Source organism: Oncorhynchus mykiss, chromosome 19 (genome assembly GCF_013265735.2).
Source record: "Oncorhynchus mykiss isolate Arlee chromosome 19, USDA_OmykA_1.1, whole genome shotgun sequence".
NCBI lineage: Eukaryota > Metazoa > Chordata > Actinopteri > Salmoniformes > Salmonidae > Oncorhynchus > Oncorhynchus mykiss.
In genome coordinates this window covers 14010606-14025131 of record NC_048583.1, presented here as the reverse complement: position 1 = coordinate 14025131, position 14526 = coordinate 14010606, and positions in this window count along the sequence as shown.

Genomic DNA, 14526 nt, shown 5'->3' with positions numbered 1-14526 from the left:
CCATCTTCCGCCTTCCCTCCTCCTCCCTGTTTCCCAAAACAGCAGTCCCTCCCTTGCCTTTTGGCAGGGTTGTGTGCTGGCACTCACTTCTTGGCCCTGAAATTCCATGAAATCCCGCGCACGCAAACGCACACGCACACACACACACACACACACACACACACACACACACACACACACACACACACACACACACACACACACGCACACACACACACACACACACACAAGCTCAGAGGCTGTGATTAATGTCCAGAATGTGTGTGTGTCAACTTAAAGACCGCCCGTGGTGCAATATGTTCCCTGGGCCGGGCCTCACCAGCCAGCTGGCAGCACCACGCTCCACAGGGCCTGGGATGAGAGGGGAGGCTAGCAGGCACACAGCCCTGCCACCCAGCTATCCAAACACCCAACTCACTGGTCATTACCCAACACCTACTGACTGGCACATACACAGGCAGAACCAGTTAGAGGGATGGGTGGAGGGTGGGAGAGAGTAAAGCCCAATTTGTACAGTGCCAAGGATAGAGAGAGAGAGAGAGGTGCAGAGAGAGAAACAAAGAAAGAGAGAGAGAGAGAAAGTAAAAGAGAGAGAGAGAGAAAGATGTCTGAATAATTCTGGACAGTGCGGGATGGATCCAAACGGCCCGCAGGCTTACAACAGTATGCATTATGTTCAGCAAACAATACCTGTCTGCAGGGGGGTTGTCATGCATCCATCATTTTGGAGGGGGCACAAAGCATGTGTGGATGGATGGGGGAGTGGGGGGGTAGGGGTGCATTATGTCTAATTCTACAGTGCCTTCACAAAGTATTCATACCCCTTGACTTATTCCACATTTTGAATTCAAAATGGATTACATTTATTTTGGGGGAAAATGTATTGAAAATTGCCATGGATTTTCAAGCCGATTTAAGTCAAAACTGTAACTAGGCCACTCAGGAACATTGAATGTCGTTGTGGTAAGCATCTTCAGTGTATATTTGGCTTTGTGATTCAGGTTATTGTCCTGCTGAAAGGTGAATTCCAGCGTCTGTTGGAAAGCACACTGAACCTAAAAAACTCCTTAGTCCTTGCCGATGCTAGAAAATATGAAGAGTGGTACTCAGTGATGTGTTGTGTTGAATATGCCCCAAACATACAGTAATGCTTTGTATTCAGGACATAAAATACAGTTCTTTGCCAGCAATTTAACTAGTGCCATATTGAAAACAGGAGGCTTGTTTTGGAATATTTTAGTCTGTACAGGCTTCCTTCTTTTCACTCTGTCATTTAGGTTAGTAGTGTGGAGTAACCACAATGTTGTTGATCCATACTCATTTGTCTCCTATCACAGCCATCAAACTCTGCAACTGTTTTAAAAAGTCATCATTGACCTCATGGTGAAACCCCTGAGCGATTTCCTTCCTCACATGCAACTGAGTTTGTAGTGACTGGGTGTATTGATACACCATCCATATTATAATTAATAACTTCACCATGCTCAAAGGGATATTCAATGTCTGCTTTTTTTTTAAAACCCATCTACCAGTAGGTGCCCTTCTCTGCGTGGCATTGGAAAATCTGTATTTGAAATTCAGTGCTCGACTGAGGGACCTTACAGATAATTGTATTTGTGGGGTACAGAGATGAGGTAGTCATGCTAAACACTATTATTGCACACAGAGTGAGTCCATGCAACATAATATGTGACTTGGTATTAAGGAAATTTTTACTCCTGAACTTATTTAGGCTTGTCATAACAAAAGAGGTTGAATACTTATTGACCCAAGATATTCCAGCTTTTCGTTTTCTATTCATTTGTAAAAATGTCAAAATCATAATGCCACTTTGACGCTAAGGGGGTATTGTAAGTAGTCCAGAGACACAACATCTAAATTGAATACATTTCAAATTCAGGCTGTAACACAACAAAATGTGGAAAAGGTCAAAGGGTGTGAATACTTTCTGAAGGTCCTGTACATTATGTCAAAAAAAAAATATGTGTGTTCCTTCATAGGTTATCGAAGCATACCTCTTTACCTGCTCAATAGTCATTTTAATGAGGGTGCCATTCTGACTGTTGTAAATCACACATCTCAATATACTGCACTAACATGCCTAGGATATTACCTACAAATTATAACACAGTACATGGTACCATAACACACATCATCAATACAGCCACATATCATGGAATTATAATTAAAACACAAATATCATCACATTGTCATACATTTAAACCCCATTTGTTTCTGGGTCTCTGCTAAAAATCTGGTTAAAAGATGGAAAGGAATGTGAGTCTTATTCAGTACATTTAGTAACTGTTTGCTTTTCTAAAGTCTAGCAACCTTGCCACTCGGCATACCAGCTAAGATAGTTAGACAAACTAGCTAATCTGTCTTGATTGACAACCTGAAAAGGCTTGCTAGCTAGTGATGAGGTTGGGAGATTGGGAACCTAAAGCCAACTTCATCAAATTGCAAGATGGCTAGTATTACAGAGAAACAGCAACACATTTTATTTATACATCAACAAGGAACCAATAGGCTACATAGCTGGATCAAATGAATGTACAAACATACCTCCGGCGAGTCCTGCCCGCCACATCAAGTCAAATCAAACGCTGTGTGTGTCACTACACTCTCTCTCTTAATCCGGGAGAAATACTGGTCCAGTCAGTGTGACCCGTCTGCAAAATACAGCGGACAGATCTTGTTATATATAATTATGATAAAACATGGGCATATAAATGGCGTTCAGTCATTCATTTAACATCTAAAAAAAAAATGCAAAAACAGGACACATCTGAGGGGGTACGAGCCCTTGTGCCCCCTAGGGGCATGACACCTCTGCGTGCGTGCATGACTACGTGTGTGTGCTTGCCGTACGTTACTTTGGCGAACCTTGATCACCATGTGTGGACTTGACTCACCTCAACGGCAGGAACCGATATGGGTCTCCTTGGTTTCCATTGTGAAGCATTTAACACATCTCAACACTGACAACACAACACTGACAACAGACACACTACAGACAGAGGAATCCCGGTAGGGTCTCTTGGGGGTTGGGAAAGCATGCTGGATTAGTGAAAAAGCAGAACAACAGCTGCTTCAAGTGAATTAAGTACTTGCCAAATCCAGTTCATCTTCATAGTGGGATGCACATGTAAAGCAAGTATGTGTTTGTTTGTAAAGGACATATAAATAACATGCTTTGTGTTTGCTGTCAGGTGTTGGTGGGGAGAGAGGAGGAGAAAGGAAAGAGAGTGAGAAAAAGACAGAGAGTTGGCGCACAAGAGAAAGAGAGAGAGCAAAAGAGAGAGAGCGAAAGAGAAAGAGAGAGCGAAAGAGAGAGAGAGAGAGAGAATATACTGTATGGAACTACAATCCTAGTGTAACTCATCCAGCTCCTCATCTTGCCTCAGTCCATTCCTTTCTTTTCATGTAAGGTAACAATGATACACAGTGCCTCTTCCAACAAAACCCTGCATGCTGTTCCCACGAATATGTTTCGGATTCTCTTCCCTGTCTGTCTCTATTCCTGGAAGTGTATTCAGCAAATCTCCTCTCCCCTGGCCGCCCAAGCAAGGTTTCCAAAGAAGTTGGAAAGAAACAGGAAACTCAAAACATTGTCTATGATGAATGTGATCAAGTAGAAGTATGTCTTCAGTTAGGCCTGTCTTATAAAGTATATTTTGAATCGGTAATTGAATGAGCTACCAACAGCGCATCTTTCGAAACGCAATCTGTTTACGACCTTGAGCACTAATGACCATTTAAACAAATAGAAAATCTGCCTTAAGAAATGTCCAAAACTATGTGATCTAGCAATGCCAATCTGCCAAGCGAGGCAGCAGAAAACTCTATCACTCAGAGTGACACACACAGTCCCTGGGAGGTGGCCTGGCGGCACAGTGAGATATTTAAGTGTGTGTGTGTGTGTGTGTGTGTGTGTGTGTGTGTGTGTGTGTGTGTGTGTGTGTGTGTGTGTGTGTTTGTTTGTGTGTGTGTGTGTGTGTGTGTGTGTGTGTGTGTGTGTGTGTGTGTGTGTGTGTGTGTGTGTGTGTGCGTGCGTGCGTGTGTGTGTGTTACATGTCAGGCAAGGTAATGTCCACTAATGACCCACAGGAGACCTGTCATATGCTGACAAGGGTGACTACACACCCCTGGGGGACAGCAGTGTGGACGAAGATGATGATGATGATGATGGCGGGGGTGGGGGGCTCTGAAGTCATTAATCATGAATATTTCAGCTGGACGCCTCCCCTCCCCACACACACGCACACCTAAGGGCACAGAGGAGAGCTGGCATTATGCATGCCGTCTGTCACAGACCCTCCAATTTGTTCACCTGGATGCCGGGTCCTTTATAGGCAGGCGGTCTCAAGGGATGCCTCCTTCCCTCCAAGGCCCCCAAGGTCCCCACACAACCATTTAACAGCAAAACCAGTATTGGCACAACTTACACATACAGTAGGTACATTATGAAGCTTGATATCAACTTTATGTATGAAGGAATTCTTCAGTCTGTAGACCAGTTATTCATAATTCTGTCTCAATCAATAGTTTTTCAATGAATTGAAATATATTAAATTAGTTTTCTTTTTAAATTCTACATACAGTATATCGGTACGGTAATGGCCATTACCTTCAAATGAATAATGTATTCAGTGAATGTAACATACAGCAGCCTATGTTTACTGAGTATATTAAAGAAAGCTTCTTACTGTAGTCCTAAGACAATGCCTATTTCTCTGTGGCTTTCTGGAAACAGATGGTATGTGAATCAAGCAGTGTTGATTTTTAGTCATGAAAAAAGCTCAAGGACTAATTGAACTGGGTAAACATAGCAGCATAAACAAACACAAGCTTAGTTGACGTTCCCTGAATATGTTTTTCCTCTCCAAATGAACAACGTGAGCATGAAACAAATAAATAAAAAGACATTTAAACCAATTCAAAATGTCATTTTGGGAAAAGGTTGACATTTCCATTGGATTGAACACCTGCAGTACGTTAAGTGAAAAGCTCTTTGTTCCTGAACTATGTTACCATAAAATGTCTTCAAATGCCATTAAGACATCTCAGGTGTCACCTTGTTGGCTAAATGACAGTATGTATGACCCTAATGTCTGAACACAAATGCTATATCAAATTATTATAAATCGGGTGGTTCGGGCCCTGAATGCTGATTGGCTGACAGCCTTGGTGCATCAGACCGTATACCACGGGTATGACAAAACACTTATTGTTGCTGCTCTAATTACGTTGGTAACCAGTTTATAATAGCAATAAGGCACCTCAGGGGGTTGTGATATATGGCCAATATACCACGGCTCAGGGCTGTGTCCAGGCACTCCAAGTTGCGTGGCATATTGAACATATACCACACACCCTCGGGCCTTATTGCTTAATTCTACAATTATATACAGTTATACAAAAACTCCGTATTGGATGAACTTGTTTGTATGAAGGGTTTTATGTTATCCAAAATGGTAGCATGCAATCAACAAACTACTATCACCCCCACGCAGGGTAATGATAGGGGAACGTATCTCAGAGGAGTTCTGAGTGTCTCAGGTCCATTGTAGGGTGAGAGAAAGAGATCACAACAAAAGAAGCAAACAAAAGGAAAGAAAAAGAGAGAAACAGATCCAAGATGGCTGCCGTTTTGAAGCCCTTCACTTTGAAGGTCACTTGAATTAGACCGGCTAGGTTCTACGACCTTGTAATCAACTTCAGAGAAAGCGACATGAAGAACTCGGAACACACAGGCTATTTCAGAAGCGCACCGTGCAAGCACTCACTTGGCACAAGTTTTTAAGTGTAAACAAACATTTATATAATGGCCATCAAAGTTAAAGGTAACTGTCTGGGGAAAAACATGGGAAAGTGGCTTATCCTAAAACCCTATGAAAAAGTTCAAAGTTAATTAATAAATAAAACAACATGTGAAAACATTTTGTTTTTTAAATGGGAACGAATCCTACCCCAAAACCGCTATGACAAATTAGGGGAAGCTAAACATAGAACTCCACAGAAGAGATCAGAAGATAAGATTTGTGTTCTCTTCCTTGTCCATGAACTTCAAGGTAGACTATTCAGGCCTCAATTATTGCATACAAGAAATCAAGTGCTGTACAATTTATATCCTCTATCAATAAAGTTTTCTTCCCCATGGCAAACATCCATTCTCTCTCTCTTCAAAACGGCCAAGTTGTGAAAGGCTGCACCAAATAATAGAGAATATTATGAAGACCCATCATTGTAAAATAAGGTTTTGTTCTTAACTGACTTGCCTGGTTAAATAAAGGATGAATAAATAGCTCTGCAGAACGCCAGCCCTCTCATAGCCATCTGTTATATTGAGGATTCATTATTCTTGGCAGAATCGGCAACACACCTTTGTTAACACATCTGGAATCCTCTCAATACTTTGAAATCTCCACTTTACATTGACGTTGTAGTCATTTAGCAGACGCTCCTTTCCAGAGTTACTCACAGTTAGTGCCTTCATCTCAAGATAGCTAGGTGGGACAACCACATATCTCAGTCATAGTAAGTACATTATTCCTCGTTAAAGTAGCTATCGGCAAATGTAGCGCTTGCTGGTAGGGGGGAAAACGGAAAAAGTCAAGTGTGAGAGTTAGTGTTGGGGAAGGGGGGGGGGGGGGGGGTGTTGTGGGATTATTTAAGATACTCTTTGAAGAGGTTGGGTTTCAGATGTTTTCGGAAGATGGGCCGGGACTCTGCTGTTCTAGCTTCAGGTGGAAGTTGGTTCCACCATTGAGGTGGCAGGACAGAGAAGAGCTCTGATTGGGCTGAGCGGAAGCTGCTCTCTCGTAGGTGTGGGACGGGTAAGAGAACAGAGGAATTGGGTTGGGGTGTAGGATTGGAGCAGAGTTTAACACTTTAAACCATAAACCCAGTGGTGTAGGGGTGCCTGGAGAAGTGGGTATTCTCTCATTTTGCCAATTCTTTTCCGAACGGCCCGCTCAGTGAAGAAAAGGTGCGCTGCGTGAAGAATTCCATGAGAAACAGTGGCATACACTCGGAACGACCGAAAATCATCAATCCCATATTGGTCTTTCAGAGTCAGGCCAACCCAAGCGGTAGTATGTAGTAAGTAAGGCTGTATGGTCCGGCACGGCGTCCCGGCAAAATAAAAAGTGGCGGTACAACGTACCTGGAAAACATGAGCCTACCACAATAATTAAAACCCAGCGTGAAGAAAACGGTAGGCTTTTACACCACTGTCTATCAGTACTGCATGTCGGTGATGCGGAAAATGTGCGAACGGACTTAAAAATGGGTGGTATAGCCAACGCTCCAAACCAAAATGTGATGTGGCTCGACCAGAACACTGACATTTTGCCAAGGCCGAGATGAGTGGCTGAGTCCGAGACGCGTGCGGAGAGCAGTGGACGAGTCCGAGACGCGTGCAGAGAGCAGTGGACGAGTCCGAGACGCGTGCAGAAAGCAGTGGACGAGTCCGAGACGCGTGCAGAGAGCAGTGGACGAGTCCGAGACACGTGCAGAGAGCAGTGGACGCATAAATTCTGGCCTAATGATGACCGCCGAATGTCATTGCACTTGTTGGTGTTTTGTGTAAAAGAGGTCTCTGTCATTCCATTCACCACTGTTTTGGAGGCTGGAAATATGTCGCGAGTGGATGAACGCGTGTGGGTAGCCTAGTGAAGTAGCCAGTTGAAGTGATTGTTTGAAAATCAGATGAAACACCGACTGGTTGTGTTTACGCCACAATAACACATTTTAACATTAAATTATAAATGTTTCCTACTAGGCACACTGAGATCCCAATGAATTAAACACAATTTCTGAAACCGTGCTCCATTTCCTGAAAACATTAAACACAATACCTCATCTTCAAGCACTATTTACATAACCTCTGACTCCTCTCGCAAAATGAAACATTCGCCTCAAAACAGTTTTACCTGTGTTCAAAATCAAACACTGCTCTCAAATCATGAACAAAGTGATCAAAATGATATACACTCTCAAGCAGCAATACACCGAAAAATAAAAAACACATTGTTCAAAACATACAATTCTCAGGGAGAAGTACATTTTTAATCTAAAAAAAGATTCATATTTTTCCGTCATTGTCTTTTGATGAACGAAAACATGTTCTATCATAGTAGCTCAAAATTGATCAGAAATTACTACTCTGCTTTGCTCTTTGCAATTTTGTTTGTTGTTCTTCCTCCTCCTTGTGCCCCTATTTTTACAGTACTGTACCCTGCATCTCACAAACTTGTCCTTTGTCTCTGTGATACTGTAATTCTTGTTCTTTGTTGATATGAACCTGCAACCAGTCAAAATCTATTGAGCAGTCAATACTGTTAATAAATGGAAAGCACAATGTTCAGGGCCATACAATTTGTCCCTTGTACAGTATACAGCCTACAATGCACTGTACTACAGTATACAATACTAAAAGGGACAAAAATCAAAGGAGTAAACATGTGATCAATGTGCTTCTTCTTGTCTTTGGGCTGGGTCAGGCCAGAGCACTTCGTCGACATCACACGCAATATTGTCCCTCCTGAGGCAATGGGGGAAGAAGCCTCTTGTGTGTCATATCCAGCCCTGACATGATTCCTCACCTATATCACCACAGGCTAAAACCATGGCTTGCAGCAGATTTACTCTGGTGTAGGGTTGTCTATCATACACTTTCCATCTCCAAGAGGAGAAAAACTCCTCAATCGGATTCAGGAAAGGCGAGTATGGAGGGAGGTACAAGTTCATAAACTGCCCATTGATGTTAAACCATTCCCTTACCTGAGCAGCTCAGTGGAAACTCTTTCACTATCACATAGGTGGGAATGGGATTCTCATTTAGCTCTTGACCCTGCTGCTCTTGAACATGCTGCTCAAATAAAATATCTCTTAGATTGGCAATAAATCTTAGAAGGTGCTGGGTGTTATATGGCCCGAGTGTAACATGGTGATGTAGAACACCATGGTTGCTGAGAGCAGCACAGATTGTGACATTGCCACCTCGTTGACCAGAGACTTCAACAACGGCCCGCTGTCCAATCATGTTTCGGCCTCTCCTTCTCCTCTTTGTTAGATTGAATAATTTTGCACGCCCAATTTTTCCGTTTTTGATTTGTTAAAAAAGTTTGAAATATCCAATAAATGTCGTTCCACTTCATGATTGTGTCCCACTTGTTGTTGATTCTTCACAAAAAAATACAGTTTTATATCTTTATGTTTGAAGCCTGAAATGTGGCAAAAGGTCGCAAAGTTCAAGGGGGCCGAATACTTTCGCAAGGCACTGTAGTTGTGCAGTTACAAAACATATTCATGCAGTACAATACATACAGTGATTAACTTTACAAATGTCTATTGAAACAGCTGCATAGTGTAGTACATTAAATTTGAAATTACAAAAATACAGTAGTATACTGTACCTGTTCTCTTCTCTGAATGTCCTTACTATGGTGGACACAGAAAATCAGCTCAAATTGGGTTGCACTCTAAGTCCGGCTTCCCTCATTGTCAGTCCATGGACAAGAACATGGTCTATAACTGTTGCTCGAATTTCATCAGATATTTCCACTCTTTGTCTTCCTCTTCCTCTTTCGTCCTCCTCTTCCTCTTTTTTGCCCATCTCCTCCTCTTCCTCCTCGTCGCCCACCTCGCATACGCACTCGTCCTCGTCCTCTCACATGGTTTCTTCTATCCATTCTCAGACTTTCTCCTTCCCACCTTCAACAACCTGTTTGCTCTCTGAACTGGCTTATATTGGTTGTGTCGCATCATTTGAAACAGGTTAAATCAATTTTGAGTGGATGTGTTCAATCAATGACATGTGTTCTCTATTTGTATTTGATTGTTGCCACTTGTGTTTACCAGTATGGATGACATGTGCATTAGAGTGCAGAATGTGTTTTGAGAATGAGAATGTGTTTAGAGTTTTGCTGAAAAGTCTAAGTGAGATCTGCATATTGTGTTTTACCATGTGAAATGGTTTAAGGTATTGACAACAGACTGCATAATTAGCTGAATGAGTCCAGGCAACTGAGAACCAGCCAATGGGTTTCAGTGTTTTAGCAATTGAGAAAAACTGTAATAGTGATTCTATAGGTAATTCTGTGATTAGGCCTATAATATTGTTTGGGTGAGTTTGCAAGCACGTACACACATAGGAGGCCCGTACCAGGAAGAAATTCAATCTACTTCCACCCTGTTTCCAAAGCAAACTCAGTTGAAGCAGGGAAGCGTGGCTATGAACCAAAACTGTCCCGAAGCTAATTGGCTTATTAGAGGCTGCTTTATAAGCAAATTACCTTGATAAAACAACACAAATATAATGAAAGTCCCCCCCCCAAAAAATGTGATTTTCCGGTAAAACGGTGCATACAAAAAATAATCAAGCTCCGTACAAGTCTATACACGCTATCGATAAAGTTCTCAGTGACAGACGTTCGTTCTCTCTCTCCAAAATTGGCAAGTTGTGAAATGATACACCAAATAATGGAGAATAATCCAAGACCCATAGTTCTGCAGAACGCCAGGCCTCTCAGAGCCATCTGTTATGCAGTAGAAGAATGTTCTTGGCAGCGTAAGACACAGACCTTTGTCAACACATCTGGCTTTCTATTAATACTTCTAAATCTCCACTTGATTTGACTAAAAGGAACAAAGGGTTTTTATTGTCCAAATGATGGATTGTCCCATTTGTTTTGTTTTCAGTGTGAACTGTAATTGACTGTATGGAGTTGGCAGGTGTAACTCCACCACACAATCTCCCGTCAAATTCCCCCATTCATACACATTCATTCAATCAAGCCGTTTTGTGGCCAATAAATCAACTTCCACCTAGAGAAGCAAAATCATAGTCAAGAGAGAGAGAGAGAGAGAGAGAGAGAGAGAGAGAGAGAGAGAGAGAGAGAGAGAGGGGGAGAGAGAGAGAGAGACAGAGAGAGACAGAGAGAGAGAGAGAGAGAACAAACAAGAGAATGAGAAAGAGAGAGCGAAAGAGGGAGACAGACAGAGGGAGGGAGACAGAGAGAGAGAGAGAGAGAGAGAGAGAGAGAACAAACAAGAGGAAGAGAAAGAGAGCGAAAGAGGGAGACAGACAGAGGGAGAGAGAGAGAGAGAGAGAACAAACAAGAGAAAGAGAAAGAGAGCGAAAGAGGGAGACAGACAGAGGGAGAGAGAGAGAGAGAGAGAGAGAGAGAGAGAGAGAGAGAGAGAACAAACAAGAGGAAGAGAAAGAGAGCGAAAGAGGGAGACAGACAGAGGGAGAGAGAGAGAGAGAGAGAGAGAGAGAGAGAGAGCGAGAGCGAGAGAGAGAGAAAGAGAGAGAAAGACAGACAGAGAGGTAAAGGCAGAGAGAGAAAGAACAAGAGCGACAGAGAGAACGAGAGAAAGAGAAACAGAGAAAGAGAGAGAGACAGAAAGAGAGCAACCCCAGATGGCGGCCAGCATTCATCTCTCTTACGGCAACATTACAAGACGGGGGAATAATGTTAATGTGAATGCTAATTAGCGTCAACAAATCGGTGTCAAACACATCGGCTACTGTATAGCAGCTCTGTGGTCGGGCTGTGTACATTCCAGAACCAATTATACACGCCTTCTGCCAGAAAAAAAAAAAAACATTCTTCCAGCACTTTAACACCATCTCTTTTCTTTCTCTTTATCTGCAGGCTTGTCACACAGTTCACACACAGATCCTTGCCACACATTGTTTACAAGGCCCTCGGAGGAATCCGAACCTCCTGTCAACAATAGGTCTCTTTGAAGACATCACACAGAAGAACCCTTCGAAATATAATCAACCATTGCAAATTCCTGCTAGCTCTAATTGTTTCTTATCTTAACTGGCTTCCTGTTGAATCTAGCCTGTCGTGCCAAAGTCTCACACACAGAGGAAAGGGGTTACATCATCATGCAAATGAAATGGGTGCCCTTTCAGAGAAATGGAAGATGCTAGATTGTTTGTCGGGTTTACCGCTGACATATTGCATTGAAACCTACAGATGATTTAGTACATACAGTTGTTTAAACCATAAACCAATTGCGTAAACCGATGCAGTGGGAAACATTGTTTGTTTTGCAGGGCCAATATGTAATTAGTTGTGTTCTTGGTTTCTTGGACGATCAATTGAATCAAGATGAGATGTTTTTGGTCTCAGGGGCCTTTAGATGATTTGAATTCAGATTTGTTATGTGTGAGGCAGATTTTAGATTGCATGCAGAAAGACAGGCAGGTAGACAGAGAAACAGAAGAACTGACAGGCAGACAGGCAGACAAACTGACATACAGACAGGCAGACAGACAGACAGACAGGCAGACAAACTGACATACAGACAGGCAGGCAGACAGACAGGGACTGAGGTTCTGCACCAGCGTGGGAAGAGAAGAGATGAGGGAATGCAGGAGTAGTTAGTTCATAGTTTGTGTCTGTAATGACAAGCTGTCACATCCTCACTATAATGGAGTCTTGGCCCGGCCAGAAGAATCTACTAGACGTGAGACTTCAGGGGCTACTTTAAATCGCCCCGAAGAGGGAAACATGAATACAGCACCCCATGGAGAAATATTTTGATGCCACGCTGAAAAACAATGGTTCATATGTTTGTTTCTGTGTAGATAATGTTTTCAGTGCTTGGAAAATGATTGTGGCCAATTGTTGGTGGTGACAAATCCAGTAACATTCTAACATAGATAAGCTAATATAAAACGCTACTGTATGTATGGATTCCTTTATTCCCATTCCTGATGCATGACCAGACTTCAGACGGTTAGTTGGTGGAGGAGAGGAGAGGAAAGCAAATGGAACCTAGGTCTGGCTCTATTTCCTGTCCACACTGCACTGACCTCTATTAACTTCTGGTGTGAGGGTGAAGCCACACACACACACACGCCCCGGGGGATAGAGTGACACACACACACACACACACACACACACACACACACACACACACACACACTTTGTCCAGATAGTCTATCTTCTATTATAGTTCACTATAAATCCACCATAGCGCCTACAGCCGAGCACTGGATCGGTACATACACATGGCATCTCTCGTTTCCCCTCCACGCGTAATCAAATACCTGGGCCTACACCTTCTGACAGGAGTTCCATACAGGACGCCTGTAAAAAGCATATGAAAGCCACTTCAGCATTGTAATTAATGGTTGTTTCTCTGTTGGTGCTCAATTTCTCTGGGTTAACTGCATTAGTGGTGGCTTACACCATTTTTAAAGCTCTGGCTAACTCTGCATTTGTTGTTTAAACAAATCAAATCACATTTTATTTGTCACATACTTCGTAGATAACAGGTGTAGACTAACAGTGAAATACTTACTGGTCCATTTCCAACAGAGTTGAAGAGAAGAAATACAAATTAAACATAGAAATAGTGACACAAGGAATAAATACAGAGTGAATAACGAATACAAATAATGAGTTAAATGGTTATATACAGGGAGTAGATAATAACATGGCTATATACAGGGAGTATATAATAACATGGCTATATACAGGGAGTAGATAACAACATGGCTATATACAGGGAGTAGATAATAACATGGCTATATACAGGGAGTAGATAATAACATGGCTATATACAGGGAGTAGATAATAACATGGCTATATACAGGAAGTAGATAATAACATGGTTATATACAGGGAGTAGAAAATAACATGGTTATATACAGGGAGTCTAAAATAACATGGCTATATACAGGGAGTAGATAATAACATGGTTGTATACAGGGAGTCTAAAATAACATGGTTATATACAGGGAGTAGATAATAACATGGCTATATACAGGGAGTAGATAATAACATGGTTATATACAGGGAGTAGAAAATAACATGGTTGTATACAGGGAGTAGAAAATAACATGGTTATATACAGGGAGTAGATAATAACATGGTTATATACAGGGAGTAGATAATAACATGGCTATATACAGGGAGTAGATAATAACATGGCTATATACAGGGAGTAGATAATAACATGGCTATATACAGGGAGTAGATAATAACATGGTTATGTACAGGGAGTAGATAATAACATGGTTATATACAGGGAGTAGAAAATAACATGACTATATACAGGGAGTAGATAATAACATGGACAGGATAGATAATAGACAGTAGCAGCAGCATACATGGTGAGTGTGTGTGTGTGTGTGTGTGTGTGTGTGTGTGTGTGTGTGTGTGTGTGTGTGTGTGTGTGTGTGTGTGTGTGTGTGTGTGTGTGTGTGTGTTGGGGTGTAAGTGAAAGTGTGTGAGAGTGTGTGGGTAGAGTCCAGTGTGTGCGCATAGATTCAGTGCAAGAGAATTTGTGCAAAAAAGGGTCAATGCAGGTAGACCGGGTAACCATTTGATCAGCTATTTAGCAGTCTTATGGCTTGGGGCGGGAAGATGTTCAGGGTCCTGTTGATTTCAGACTTGGTGAGTTGGTACCACTAGCCGTGCGGTAGCAGAGACAACAGTCTGTGGCTTTTTGGCCCGAGTGATGTACTGGGCCGTACAAACTACCCTCTGTAGC